General features: G+C 39.7%; 1 long non-coding RNA gene across 1 annotated transcript in view; it reads left to right on the plus strand.

Annotated features, from left to right (window-relative positions):
* Window positions 1-6,273: 6,273 nt before the first annotated feature.
* LOC126213099 (uncharacterized) overlaps window positions 6,274-14,826 on the plus strand; it is a 51,743-nt gene continuing 43,190 nt past the window's right edge. The window contains exon 1 of the long non-coding RNA XR_007541070.1: window positions 6,274-6,376. This is a non-coding gene — a long non-coding RNA (uncharacterized LOC126213099). The remainder of the gene's footprint in view (window positions 6,377-14,826) is intronic.

The raw sequence follows: 14,826 nt of genomic DNA on the forward strand, positions 1-14,826 counted from the left end.
GGTAATACGGAACGCCGTGCTGGGTCCCGACGGCCTCGTATCACTAGCAGTCGAGATGACAGGCATCTTATCCGCATGTCTGTAACGGATCGTGCAGCCACGACTCGATTCCTGAGTCAACAGATGGGGACGTTTGCAAGACAACAACCATCTGCACGAACAGTTCGACGACGTTTGCAGCAGCATGGACTGTCAGCTCGGAGACCATGGCTTTGGCTGCCATTGACGCTGCATCACAGACAGGAGCGCCTGCGATGGTGTACTCGACGACGAAGCTGGGTGCACGAATGGCAAAACGTCGCTTTTTCGGATGAATCCAGGTTCTGTTTACAGCATCACGATGGTCGCTTCCGTGTTTGGCAGCATCGTGGTGAACGAACATTGCAAGCGTGTATTCGTCATCGCCATACTGGCGTATCATTCGTGATATGGTATGGGGTGCCGTTGGTTACACGTCTCGTTTACCTCTTCTTCGCATTGACGGCAGTTTGAACAGTGGACGTTAGATTTCAGATTTGTTACGACCCGTGGCACTACCCTTCATTCGATCCCTGCGAAACCCTACATTTCAGCAGGATAATGCACGACCGCATGTTGCAGGTCCTGTACGGGCCTTTCTGGATACAGAAAATGTTCGACTGCTGCCCTGGCCAGCACATTCTCCAGATCTCGCATCAACTGAAAACGTCTGGTCAATGGTGCCCGAGCAACTGGCTCGTCACAATACGCCAGTCACTACTCTTGATGAACTGTGGTATCGAAGCTGCATGGGCAGCTGTACCTGTACACACCATGCAAGCTCTGTTTGACTCAATGTCCAGGCGTATCAAGGCCGTTATTATGGCCAGAGGTGATTTGTTCTGGGTGCTGATTTCTCAGGATCTATGCACCCAAATTGCGTGAAAATGTAATCACATGTCAGTTCTAGTATAGTATATTTGTCCAATGAATACCCGTTTATCATCTGCATTTCTTCTTGGTATAGCAATTTTAATGTCCAGTAGTGTAGTTTATCCTGTCGCAAAATTGAAGTAGATACTTCCTGTGAGTTAGTATGGGCAGAGGTCATTGTTGGCAACCTGAATAAAATAATAATTGGATCCTTTTACCGACCTCCCAATTCAGATGATACAGTTGCTGAAAGGTTCAAAGAAAACTTGATTTTGATTTCAAACACGTACCCGACTCATACCATAATAGTTCGTGGTAACTTTAACTTACCCTCCATATGTTGGCGAAAATACATGTTTAATTCCGGAGGTACGCATAAAATATCATCCGAAATTGTGCTAAACGCATTCTCTGAAAATTATTTCGAGCAGTTAGTTCATGAGCCCACAAGAATAGTAAACGGTTGTGGAAACGTCTTGACCTCTTAGCAACAAATAATCCTGAGTGAATAACGAGCATCAAAACCGATTCAGGGACCAGTGAACACAGGGTTGTCGTAGCGAGATTGAATACTGTAATCCCCAAATCCTAGAAAAGTAAGCGAAAAATATACCTATTCAAAAAAGCAGATAAAAATTCACTTGACGCATTCCTGAGACACAATCTCCACTCATTCCAAATTAATAACGTAAGTGTAGACCAGATGTGGTTTAAATTCAGAGAAATTGTATCGGCAGCAATTGAGAGATTTATACCAAATAAATTAACAAATAACGGAGCTGATCCTCCTTGGTACACAAAACGGGTTAGAGCACTGTTGCAGAAACAACGAAACAAACATGCAAAATTTAAACAGACGCAAAATCCCCAAGATTGGCGATCTTGTACAGAAGCTCGAAATTTTGCTCGGACTTCAATGCGAGATGCCTATAACAGCTTCCACAACGAAACTTTGTCTCGAAACCTGGCAGAAAATCCTAAGAGATTCTGGTCGTATGTGAAGTATGTTAGCGGCAAGAAACAATCAATGCCTTCTCTGCACGATAGCAATGGAGATACTATCGAAGACAGTGCTGCCACAGCAGAGTTACTAAACACAGCCTTCTGAAATAAGTTCAAAAAAGAAGACGAAGTAAATATTCCAGAATACGAATCGAGAATAGCTGGCAACATGAGTAACGTAGAAGTAAATATCCTCGGAGTAGTGAAGCAACTTAAATCACTTAATAAAAGCAAGTCTTCTGGTCCAGAATGTATACCAACTAGGTTCCTTTCGGAGTATGCTGGTGCATTAGCTCCATACTTAAAAATCATATACAACCCTTCGCTCGACGAAAGATCCGTACCCAAAGCCTGGAAAGTTGCACAGGTCACACCAATATTTAAGAAAGCTAGTAGGAGTAATCTACTACATTACGGGCCCATATCGTTAATGTCGATATGTAGCAGGATTTTAGAACATATATTGTATTCAGACATTATGAATTACCTCGAAGAAAACGGTCTATTGACACACAGTCAACATGGGTTTAGAAAGCATCGTTCCTGTGAAACACAACTAGCTCTTTATTCACATGAAGTGTTGAGTGCTATTGACAAGGGATTTCAGATCGACTCCGTATTTCTGGATTTCCAGAAGGCTTTTGACACTGTACCATACAAGCGGCTCGCAGTGAAATTGCGTGCTTTGGAATATCGTCTCAGTTGTGTGACTGGATTTGCGATTTCCTGCCAGAGGGGTCACAATTCGTAGTAACTGGCGGAAAGTCATCGAATAGAAGAGATTTCCGGCGTTCCCCAGGGTAGTGTTATAGACCCTTTGCTGTTCATTATCTATATTAACGATTCTGGAGACAATATGAGCAGCCGTCTTCGGTTGTTTGCAGATGACGCTGTCGTTTATCGACTAATAAAGTCGTCAGAAGACCAAAACAAACTGCAAAACGATTTAGAAAAAATATCTGAATGATATGAAAAGTGGCAGTTGATCCTAAATAATGAGAAGTATGAGGTCATCCACATGAGTGCTAAAAGGAACTCAAACTTCGGTTACACGATAAATCAGTGTAATATAAAAGCCGTAAATTCAAGTAAATACCTAGGTGTTACAATTACGAACAAGCTAAATTGCAAGGAAGACATAGAAAATGTTGTGGGGAAGGCTAATCAAAAACTGCGTTTTATCGGCAGAACACTTAGAAAATGTAACAGGTCTACTAAGGAGACTGCCTACACTACGCTTGTCCGTCCTCTTTTAGAATACTGCTGCGCGGTGTGGGATCCTTACCAGATAGGACTGACGGAGTACATCGAAAAAGTTCAAAGACAGGCAGCGCGCTTTGTATTATCGCGAAATATGGGAGAGAGTGTCACAGAAATGATACAGGATTTCGGCTGGACATCATTAAAAGAAACGCGTTTTTCGTTGCGACGGAATCATCTCACGAAATTCCAGTCACCTACTTTCTCCTTCGAATGCGAAAATATTTTGTTGTCACCGACCTACATAGGGAGGAACGATCACCAAGACAAAATAAGGAAAATCAGAGCTCGTACGGAAAGATATAGGTGTTCATTCTTTCCGCGCGCTATAAAAGATTGGAATAAGAGACTTGTGAAGGTGGTTCGATGAACCCTCTGCCAGACACTTAAATGTGATTTGCAGAGTATCCATGTAGATGTAGATGTATCTCAAACGTTCGAGTGGGGGGGGGGGGGGGGGAGGGGGCGGTGCCACTATCAAGTTTTTGCCCCAGTTCGGAAATATCGTAGATCCGGAGCTGATTCAGATTATACCTTTGTTAATATTTCTGGTAATGAAAGGTGGGTGGAGGTAGGAGCTTTCACGCTTTGCATAAACGATATCCCTACGATAATTCACAATCTAAGCTTACTTCTAAAGAAGTTGGTGGAAAGGCGCTGTGGTAACTTCTCCATTTCCGTTCGTTGCCAATAATATTTTGAGTCATCGCTATATCGAGTGACTGAAAATGTGGGTCCGATACCTGTGAACGTAACGACGTAGTTAGAATACGTATTCTAAACATGAACTCTTACGGCGCTTTGTGGTAATGTGTGTTGTGATTCTCAACATCACACTATCAATATTTTCACACTTGTTCCATTAATACAAAATTAAAACCAAAGAAAGAACTTAAGTAAAATACACTTGCTAGCGATTAATCATCATGTGGTGTTGTAGTTCGTCTTATGTCCGTGCTTGCTCCGGAAATACCACGATATCAAAACCATGAGAAGTTGTAGATTGTGTAGCAGGAAAGCTACCAAAATAAATGTCCAACAGCATCATGTAAATTAGAAAATACAAAATAACCCACCGAAGATAGCACAAAAGTGCTGAAACATGTATGGGTGAAACAAAACAGAAAGAAAAGGTATCTTGCATAAGGCGGAGTTCCCATTTGCTACCGACTGTTTTGTTGATTTGAAATTATGTTTGAGAGCAAGCGCACCTCTTGTATATCGTGCAACAGCTGAGGAACAATCGTTAGAAATATTAGTAATAGCATTTCACGGAACTTCTTGTCAACTGGGTTACTGAAATGCTAACCTTAAATCCTGACAAGTAATCGCCTACACACGCGAGAACATATTTCTTGATTGTATCTACAGACTTACAGTTCTTGTTGTTGTTGTTGTTTTCAGTCCTGAGACTGGTTTGATGCAGCTCTCCATGCTACTCTATCCAGTGCAAGCTTCTTCATCTCCCAGTACTTACTGCAACCTACATCCTTCTGAATCTGCTTAGTGTATTCATCTCTTGGTCTCCCCCTACGATTTTTACCCTCCACGCTGCGCTCCAATGCTAAATTTGTGATCCCTTGATGCTTCAGAACATGTCCTACCAACCGCTCCCATCTTCTTGTCAAGTTGTGCCACAAACTCCTCTTCTCCCCGATTCTATTCAATACCTCCTCATTAGTTATGTGATCTACCCATCTAATCTTCAGCATTCTTCTGTAGCACCAGATTTCGAAAGCTTCTATTCTCTTCTTGCCCAAACTATTTGTCGTCCACGTTTCACTTCCATTCATGGTTACACTCCGTACAAAAACTTTCAGAAACTTCATGACATGTTAACAAATTTTTCTTCTTCAGAAACGCTTTCCTTGCCATTGCGTCTACATTTTATATCCTCTCTACTTCGACCATCATCAGTTATTTTGCTCCCCAAATATAAAAAATCCTTTACTGTTTTAAGTGTCTCATTTCCTAATCTGATTCCCTCAGCATCACGCGACTTAATTCGACTACATTCCATTATCCTCGTTTTGCTTTTGTTGATGTTCATCTTATACCCTCCCTTCAAGACACTGTCCATTCCGTTCAACTCCTCTTCCAAGTCCTTTGCTGTCTCGGACAGAATTACAGTGTCATCGGCGAGCTTCAAAGTTTTTATTTCTTCTGCATGGATTTTAATACCTACTCCGAATTTTTCTATTGAACAACAACGGGGCGAGGCTACAACCCTGTCTCACTCCCGTCCCAACCGCTGCTTCCCTTTCATGCCCCTAGACTCTTATAACTGCGATCCGGTCTCTGTGCAAATTGTAAATAGCCTTTCGCTCCCTGTGTTTTACACCCCTGCTACCTTTAGAATTTGAAAGAGAGTATTCCAGTCAACATTACTTGCGACTAATGACAGGTGCAAGATCTACCAGTGCTAAATCGCGCAAAGCGCAGAAATCGCAGACAGCACAGAAATCGCGTACATAACAGAAGTAGCAAGTTTGATTTGATCCATTATAAATGGTTTGTGAAAGCCTGCGACTGTAGATACAATAGGTTTGTTTATAATTAAATAAATCTTCTGCTACCAGTCACGATTTTTCTTTATTTTATTATTCGCACGACGCGTTTCGAGAAATAATTCTCATTTTCAAGTGCGTTTTTTGATGTGTGTTAAGCATCAAAAGAAATGGCTTAACACACATCAAAAAACGCACTTGAAAATGAGAATTATTTCTCGAAACGCGTCGTGCGAATAATAAAATAAAGAAAAATCGTGACTGGTAGCAGAAGATTTATTTAATTATAAACAAACCTATAGAAGTAGCAAGAATTGCAGAAATAGCATTAGTGGCGTGCGGAGGGAATACGAATTGTGAATTCGTTAAATGCCATGCTTAATTGCAACAAATCACAGTTAAGAAGCGCAGTTACCGAAAAGTAGCATTTACAGATATCACTGATACTGGAAATTCGCAGTTTAGCCCATGCATATGCAGAAGTGTCGGGTCGGTTAGCCGCCAAGCTGCACGGTACGAAGGTCACGCCTCGCGCAGGTCTAGAGCGGGTCGGTATGGCAGGGGAGGGGGGGGGGAGGGGAATCACGTGACGTTCCAACTGCGGCGTTGGCTGGCGTAGAACAGTTGCTCGAGAGACGTGGCAGCGGTGGGAAGTGTTAACGGCAGACAGCGTTGCTTTTCATCTCTGCTCAGCAGGACGTGTGAACACACAGCAGGTAGGAGCGATGAGCTGGCTAGCCCTCTTCTGTGCACATTTTGCAACGTGCCGCATTACCAAGTGAAATTTAGAAGTACTTAGTACTGGTGCACAAGCAGCAGCATAGGGTGAAAAGCTCCGGTGTACTGGGTGCGAGCGGCCATATCGCGCTACAAGATGGCTGCTTTAGCCGGCCAGCTGTTTCTATAAAAGAGCGCCCCGTAAGCTGTAGAATACCGCACCTGGAGAATAAGCCTACAAAATTAGGTTTACTTCACAAAATAAAGCGAAAAGGGATGGTGTGCATAAAATTTACAACGGGAGGAATTTCCGTGGATAGTTTCATAAATATCAAGTACGAAGATAATCATATTCTTCGAATAACCGTGAATGAACAGAGGAGCATTCGATTATCTCATCAACAAATTAAAGACGAATGGTTTTTACATGATAAAGAAGTTTTAACAGCCGATAAATGCGGAAGAAGCACTAAGTACCCTAAATACGCACACACAAAATGGCGACAGCAATTAACAGCTAGCTGCGGTATAGCGGTATCGTTGCAGCGGCGTACCACGTACTTTTTATATTTTAACTGACTCAGTTACAGTTCCGTATACTAAGTTTTACATATACTGTTTACACTGCATCGCTAACTATATTTTTAGGTCTTGCCGAAGAACATCTTTAAGTGCACCTATCCCAGTATATCTCATTAAATTCCTAATAAATTACAAAGAACCATGAAATTTTACAGATTTTTGCTGTTGCGAACGTAATTCATCAGCAGTCAGTGTTAAGGCCAAGTGTTTCAATTCATCTAAATAGTCTATAAAAGTAAAGCGTACAAAATTTTTGAAAAGGAAGTCAAACGTTGTGTGGAATGATTTGCCTAAAAGTATGAAATGAAAAATATTAGGGAAACGTTGGGTCCACCTGATTTTCTATTCACGATTTCGAGCATCATTCAAAGGCACGTAGAACGTTTTTCTACTGTACTTGTTTCTTTTACACAAATCATTTCACAAAATATTTGACCGATTTCTTTCCTTTTTTATTTACAAGTGTTATTCAGAAAGCATATTACTCCTCGTTTGCCTTCCTAACGTTTTTCTGTTCTCGAACTTTGGTACTTGATTCCAAGGAAATCTTTTTGGCATTTAAATACCGCACCAGTGTATCTTGCGTCCAAAATAGCTAGGCGTTGAACAGATGAAATTTTTGGCACTTCATTTATTTGCTTGGCAGCAGCTTTTCGTGAAATATTTCCATTTCTCCTGAACTCATTAAGTTTTCGTTAAATACCCTGATTACTTTCAAGCAGTTAAATATTTTCATGCAAAACTAGACCTCACGCTGGTCACGTTGATACGCCGTTTACCCGTTTGTCTCTTTTTTTGATATGAAAATTCGGACAAAACCTCGCGGTGTAATTTATAGGAAGTGTTGTTTTCGCTCTGCTCACGCGTCTACAAACACGTATCGAGCGTTAATCACACGATAAAATAGTCTTTTCTGATTGCTGTTATTTACAAAAATCGTCATTTCGATATCTTGGACAGTTTGAGATACGATTTTTACGACCACTAGTGCAGGAGAGGTTCGGACGCGCCGCGAGCGACCCGTTCGCGGATACAACAATCAGTATCCCGAGAATGAAGAGAGATATTCCGGTCTCAACTTTAAATGCAATTTAGATATATTGATTATTTCATACGCAGTAATGTACGGTTTTAAATCAACTATACGGAAAGTCTATGCAATGTGGTTTTACCTCTGCAAGTTCTTAAAAATGTCGTGCAGCCATGTACTCAATTTCGTGCATCACAGTAACTATGACGAATAACGAAAATAGAGACCTTCGTCGAGCAAAGATATAAGATTGTACACTATCGTAAATAATTTTAATTGTACGTAACATGTTTTTCTTTTAGTTCAGTAGACTCAGGAAATGTTTATTACTCCCTGAAAATTTGAATACTCGACTCGAAGTGGTTTCTGAGATTTAAAGAAAAATGAAAGCGTAAATTTTTAGGAACGGCTTCTAAAGTATCAAGACTTTAACTCAATATATGCTTAATTTTTTTTATTTTTATTCGCTCAGAAGCACCCTGTACCATACTGTACTGTGTATCATTCTCTTCATCTTTTTTCGAGTTTCTTCTTCTTTCTGGTCTCTTTAGTGGCAAACTGTGCTCAATACTCTGCTTTATCAATGCGAAAGTCTGTTAAAGTTCTCAGATGCAGTTTGCTCCAGTATTAATTGCTATTGCTATGCTGTAGCACTTTCACCCTACCAATGTTGCCATCATTTAAAGCAATAACAGCATCAGACCCCCCCCACTTTAGTGTCTTTATTCCAACAAAAACATTTCTTGGTAATAGTCCACGTAAGATTACTGAACGCCTCATTGGGATTTTGAGTCTGACTATGCAGACACCTCTTCAGCAATTCAGGATTTGCCAGGACTCTGTAAATAGGTTTTATGATATCCATGACTGCTTCTGCACCATGAATTAGGTTTTACATCAGTTGACAGTCTTAAGTAGTAGCCCATACTGCGTGCTCCATTTTCAACAAATCCTCAGTATTATTTCTAATGGACATCCCATAATACTGCTGTAGTTCATCAATTATTTTGCATGTTACCCTGCCTCTTACGGTTTTACCGTCGGGAAGTTTCTTGTTTCTCAAACATTGTGTCAACTTCCTCAACCTCATGCCCATCCTCTTATGGACATGACCAACACTGCTAACCTTTATAACTCGGCAATCCGCAGCCTTCTACATAAAAAATACCTATTTTATTAGATCTTGAAGTAATGCACGTAAAAATTTTAACATTTTCAACCGGTGTAGATTGTATTAAAAGAAAATAAAATACTTCCCATGTGAGTTTATAAGTGATATAATTCTATTCGGAAAATTGCAAATTTTATGAGATAAAAATCCGAGAATGAAAAAATTTCCGTTCTAACTCCCCTTAGACGACAGGAATTCAGCAGTGACGGCTTCTTAAGTTTTTCTCGCGTAGCTTTCTCTAGGTAACTTGCAAGGTACCAGTTTAAGCAATGAAGGACGCGCAGTATTAATGCGATATTGCAGAGCCTATGTCCTTCGGGCATGCCTGACTGAAGAAACATTGCATCGCATTCCTGAACAACAAAGGCACTGCAGTGCCGTATTTATACACAGACACCTGGCAAACTACTTTCAATTAACATGTGCCGCTCCTCGGGAATATACACAATGAAAGAGTACAGATTGTTGACATATGGTTGGCGACATATGGAAGTTTGGGTGTGACTGAGAGTCGAGTTCAAACAGCCTAATTGCAACGCGACTGCTCGCAATAGGCAGGAAATCCGGCTTCGCCTCCTGGTCCGACACAAATTTTCATTGTCGTCACTCCATTATACAGTTCGTGGTTGTTCATATTCGTAATTGCGAGTACGTTTCGTGTGCAGCGTTGTCTAGACCTTCCTAAATTTTCAGGTAACTGTTTCGTTAAAAAAATTAATAACCACGTCTCAGCTTCGCATTACTGCTTTTCGATGACTGAATTACCTTTCCAGTATTGGTTTATATATATATTATCGAACTTAATTCCCAGAGTGCTTTAAGAATGTAGTTGCTGGTTGCCTTGCATCTGATAAACCTCAGCTGATACCATGATGAGTGTTGCTGTCGTATTGAAATTACTTTCAAAGCCGAATTTTATTTATTTACACGCCCAGTTCAGTAGGGCCAAGCTGATCTAAATGTTCGTTGATCATGTCAGTACTTTTAATTTCAATATAAAAGTAATAACATAAAATAAAATGTATATGAACCAAAGAATTCAAGCCATAAGTTTAAGTAAACTGAATTAACAATACAGCATAAGAATGAGCTTAATTTATCAAGTAACTCCTCAAGAGGATAGGAGTGACACATGAGTAAACTCTCCAGTTTCGATTTGGAAGCGCGTGTATTACTGCGAAGTTTATGAATTTTTTTCAGTAGCTTACCGAAAAAGGATGCAGCAGTATACTGCACACCTTGCTGCACAAGAGTTAAGTGCTATACAAATGCAGATTGGGTTTCTGCCTAGTGAAAGCTGCTAATTCTTGGGAGTAAGTTGGTATTGTTAACAAGAAACGATAGTAAAGAATATGTATATTGAGAGGCCAATGTCAAAATACCCAGACTAGCGAACAGGGGTCGACAAAGAGGTTCGAAAATTTAACACCACTCATTGCTCGAACTGGCAGTTTCTGAGCCAAAAATATCCTTTTAGTCGAGAGTTACTCCAAAATATTACACCATACGACATAAGCGAATGAAAATAAGCAAAGTAGACAAATTTCCCTGCCGAACGATCACTTACTTAATATACCGTTGGAATAGTAAAAATGACCGCATAAGTCTTTAAACAAGATCATGAACGATGGCTTTCCACGACCGTTTCCTATTTATCCGAAGACCTAGAAATTTGAACTGTTCAGTTTCACTAATCATATGCCCATTCTGTGAAATTAAAACGTAGAGTTTTGCTGAATTGTGTTACAAATTGTAAAAACTGACTCTAACTGTGATTTAGCGTTAATTTTGTACAAGCCATTCTTGTCACAAACTGTACTATTCGAAACAGAGCCAATGTTGCACACATCCTTTACTACCAAGCTAGGGCCATCAGCAAACAGAAATATTTTAGAGTTACTCGTAATACAAGAGGGCATATCATTTGCATAAATAAGATACAGGAGCGGCCCCTACACTGATTCCTTGCCCCCACCCCAATTTGACAGTACCCCACTCAGACCGCACATCGCAGCCGTTCTCAACAATGTGAATAATGACCTTTCGCTGTCTGTTGTTCAAGTAAGAGGTGAACCGATTGTGAGCTACTCCCTATATTCCGTAATGGTCCAACTTCAATGGTTCAATCTGAGTCATCTCTTCCCAGTATATAAACTCGATATGCTCCTAGCTGCATGACACAAAATACTGTAAATCCAGTGGCATATTTAGTCAGTGTTTCGTCTTGTTGTCTGGAATATGTAGACTTTATTTAGATAACATTTATTATTAACTTTACCTAACATCTGTTAACTGTTACTGGATGTAATTACGTGGATGACTTTTTATAGAGAGACCAGCTACAGACGAATGTCTTAATTTTTCTCTGTTTAATTTGAGAGGAACAGGATCTTTTCTGATTCTTTTTGTGATATCAAAAGACAGGAGAATTCCTGCGTTCTTCTGTTGACGTCACTTACATCGAATTAATCAGTTTTCTACTAAGTGGAAGAGTAGAGACGAAAGAAAATTACAGTTTGCCTCGGAACTGTATTCTCGCGTAACAAACGTTTTTCAACCGCCCAAGCAAACTAGAATTTAAAGCACTGCTGATAAAGTAGTTACCATACTTTGAGTAAATAAAATTACCCCATAAAGGAACCTCTATCTACGTAGATGTGACACAACCAATAATTCAGTAAACCTTTTGGCACCGTGACGTCAGCGAAAACATGACGGTTGCCGATCGATACTTGCAAAACACTGATTTTCAGGTTCTTTCGCGTTACATACTTAAGGGGCTCCGGAACGCCCTATACTTGCAATGTTAAAATAACGCTTATAAATTACATCTTTCCTCACAAAGTATTTGAGGTAGGAAGTTGAACTTTTTACAGATTATTTATTGGAATATGGGCTACAACTTAACACAGGGATTTTACAAAATTTTAGTTCAGTTATTAAAGATGATTTTTTTTTCAATTGTAATGAAAATTCACAACATTTTTTGCAATTTTTTATTTATATATTCAAAAATATACAGTTTTTTGGAAAAAGGCTGTGTTAAATTATGCAGAAGGTACTGTGTAACATTTACTGAAAGTTTGAAACAAATATGTTCTCCAGCTTCCTCTTGTTCCTCCTCCTGTTTACTCTTGCTTGTATTTCTAGACTCTTTACAGCCCTGTCTGCAGCCCGAAGGCGTTCCTTGTCTAAAGCAAGCATCGCTCGTACCATGTTAGAACCTATCTTCATTCCCATATTTCTAAATACCTTGCGCCTTACAATGTTGCCATCATTGAAAGTCGCAACAGCATCATACACGCCAAAGTGAAGTGTTTCTATTCCAACAAATACAGTCTTGGGGATTCTCGACCATATAACACTATTTACACTTTCATTGGGGTTTTTAGTTTTTCCGTGAATACACTTTTTCAACAGTTCAGGTGCTACTAAGTCTCTGAAAATAGGTTTTATCACCTCCATTATTGCATGAGGCAGACTATGCTTATGAGTGTACACTTCACCAGTTAGCAATCCTTTGTTATATTTACACCAACTGTCTTCTTCTTTGGGACACAAGCTATGTTGGGGATTTTCATCGTCTTTATTGTTTACAGTAATAACACATACCTTTGGCTTTCCAACATTTCTCCTTTTCTTAAAAGCCTTCAGAGGATTTCTAATAATTTTACTTTTACTCATTATTATACTTCAACAAAACAGAGACTCAAGAAACAGAGTTAATTACGAATATTTTCGAGATAACGACAGAGTAAATAAACATGAAACAATCGACAATCACACCAGCGATATATATTGAACCATCACAGGTTAGCCACAACACATACTTTATCTCACATCATTAAAATGTACCTGATGAACACGGACGTTAATAATAACACCATTTGACAGCAGTTTAACAGCGCCACAGTGGGTCACGCCCATGTAGAACACATTTCAAAAAAAATTTAAAAATAGTTGTAGTCTTCGGAATTGAATAAATTATATATCTATTAAAAGGTAATAGTCTGCAGATTCAGAAAACGAAAAAAAAGGAAAACTTGAACTTCTCATGATTTTGAGCCTTTCCGGAGCCCCTTAAGTGCAATGTGAGGCAATAAGTTTGCCCGGCCCGAACTATTTGAAGTACAGAGCATTGCGCATGCTCCGTTCAGAAGTTCCGGCGTTCAGAACTGTGGAGGACTGTGAAGCTACAGCTTGGTATTTACATCGTCAAAGAGAAGCAATATGATAGTTTGCAGACAGTATACGTCGAGACTCATTGCAATTTAACTCCTCGTATTATTTCTTTTGAAAATAATTATTAGAGCACGTCGACGTAGTTGAACTATAGTAACCCCACGCCGGTAGGATCACAACAATGAGCGTTTCACATGTTTGAAATGGCGGGGTAGATAGACTGACGTAAAGGACGAGCTTTCGGGTCCAACTGGAGTCAATTGCCCTTTTTCTTTTGTTTAGACTTGGGTGAGTAATAGTTTAAACCTTAATTCGCTACAAATTGTGCAGTTCTAGGCTTTTCTAGGGTCCACATTTTTCAAAAGATTCCATTTTATAATCGTCTAATCTTTATACAAGGAGACAAATTATCATACTAGAAATATTGAAAATGGATGTATTTATTTGTAAATACTTGGATCGCCACCTAGTGTTTCTATACTTTTCACCTAAGAGAAACGTATCGGTTGACTGGCATACTATAAATAATATAAATAATGTTGTTCTGCATGTGAGTATGAGAATACGAATCAGATAATTAATAATATTTCAAAGTATTAAGATCAAACAATGTTGTATCCTATCGCATTGTCTGGCGTGCGAACAATGGCATTGGCGGCTGAGGTCGTGCGTTTGCTAAGTATTTCTGCATTATCGTGTGCCTTGCAGATTCCCGAAACAAAATATCGCACTTCTTGCAATAAAATTGCCGTGAAGATTGATTTATGGTTCTTTTATGCTAGGACTTTGTAATTTTTCATCAGATTGCTCACAAACCTCTCCCATGTCGCAGCCGATTACATCATTGTTAAAATTACTAAAATGAAAAAATACAGAGAGATTAATGAAATACATATTCAAGAACTCACATATGCACATAAATTATTAAGACACTTGCTTATAAATACTTGTTGCTTGGTAGGTTATTAATGTAAATCAGTACATCGATGCGCCTCTTTACATCTGCCTATGTTCAGTATGTAATAAAATGTCTAGAGTTGTGGAGCAATGACAAAATGCGTCCGTACAGGAACAATTATCTCAACACTCTCAGTAGCACGCGAGGAGAAAACGCTAAAGTACAATATTAAAACACTTTGTTTTTTCACCGCAGTTACATATTGTTTATCGACAGTGCTTCATACCATGTCTTTGATAGCGCGATAAAACACGGAATAGGTGTTCAAAATAGCTGATGTGAATGTTCGCGAGCTATCGAGCGAATAATTGCTCCCTTTGAAAACGGAGTTAGGGCATGTAAGGCAGGAGGACGTCTTTACGGTGTTGATGGTTCCACAAAGGAGATGGATTAAAGGGCTTAGAGATAATGGCGATGTAGCGAGAGGTCCGGTACTTGGAAGACGACACGTATCTACACGGAGACAGGATGAAGAATTGGTCAGGGCAGCCTAGAATGATCCTTTGTCAGTCATCCGGGAATGAGG

The sequence above is a fragment of the Schistocerca nitens genome, chromosome 11 (genome assembly GCF_023898315.1).
Source record: "Schistocerca nitens isolate TAMUIC-IGC-003100 chromosome 11, iqSchNite1.1, whole genome shotgun sequence".
NCBI classification, from domain to species: domain Eukaryota; kingdom Metazoa; phylum Arthropoda; class Insecta; order Orthoptera; family Acrididae; genus Schistocerca; species Schistocerca nitens.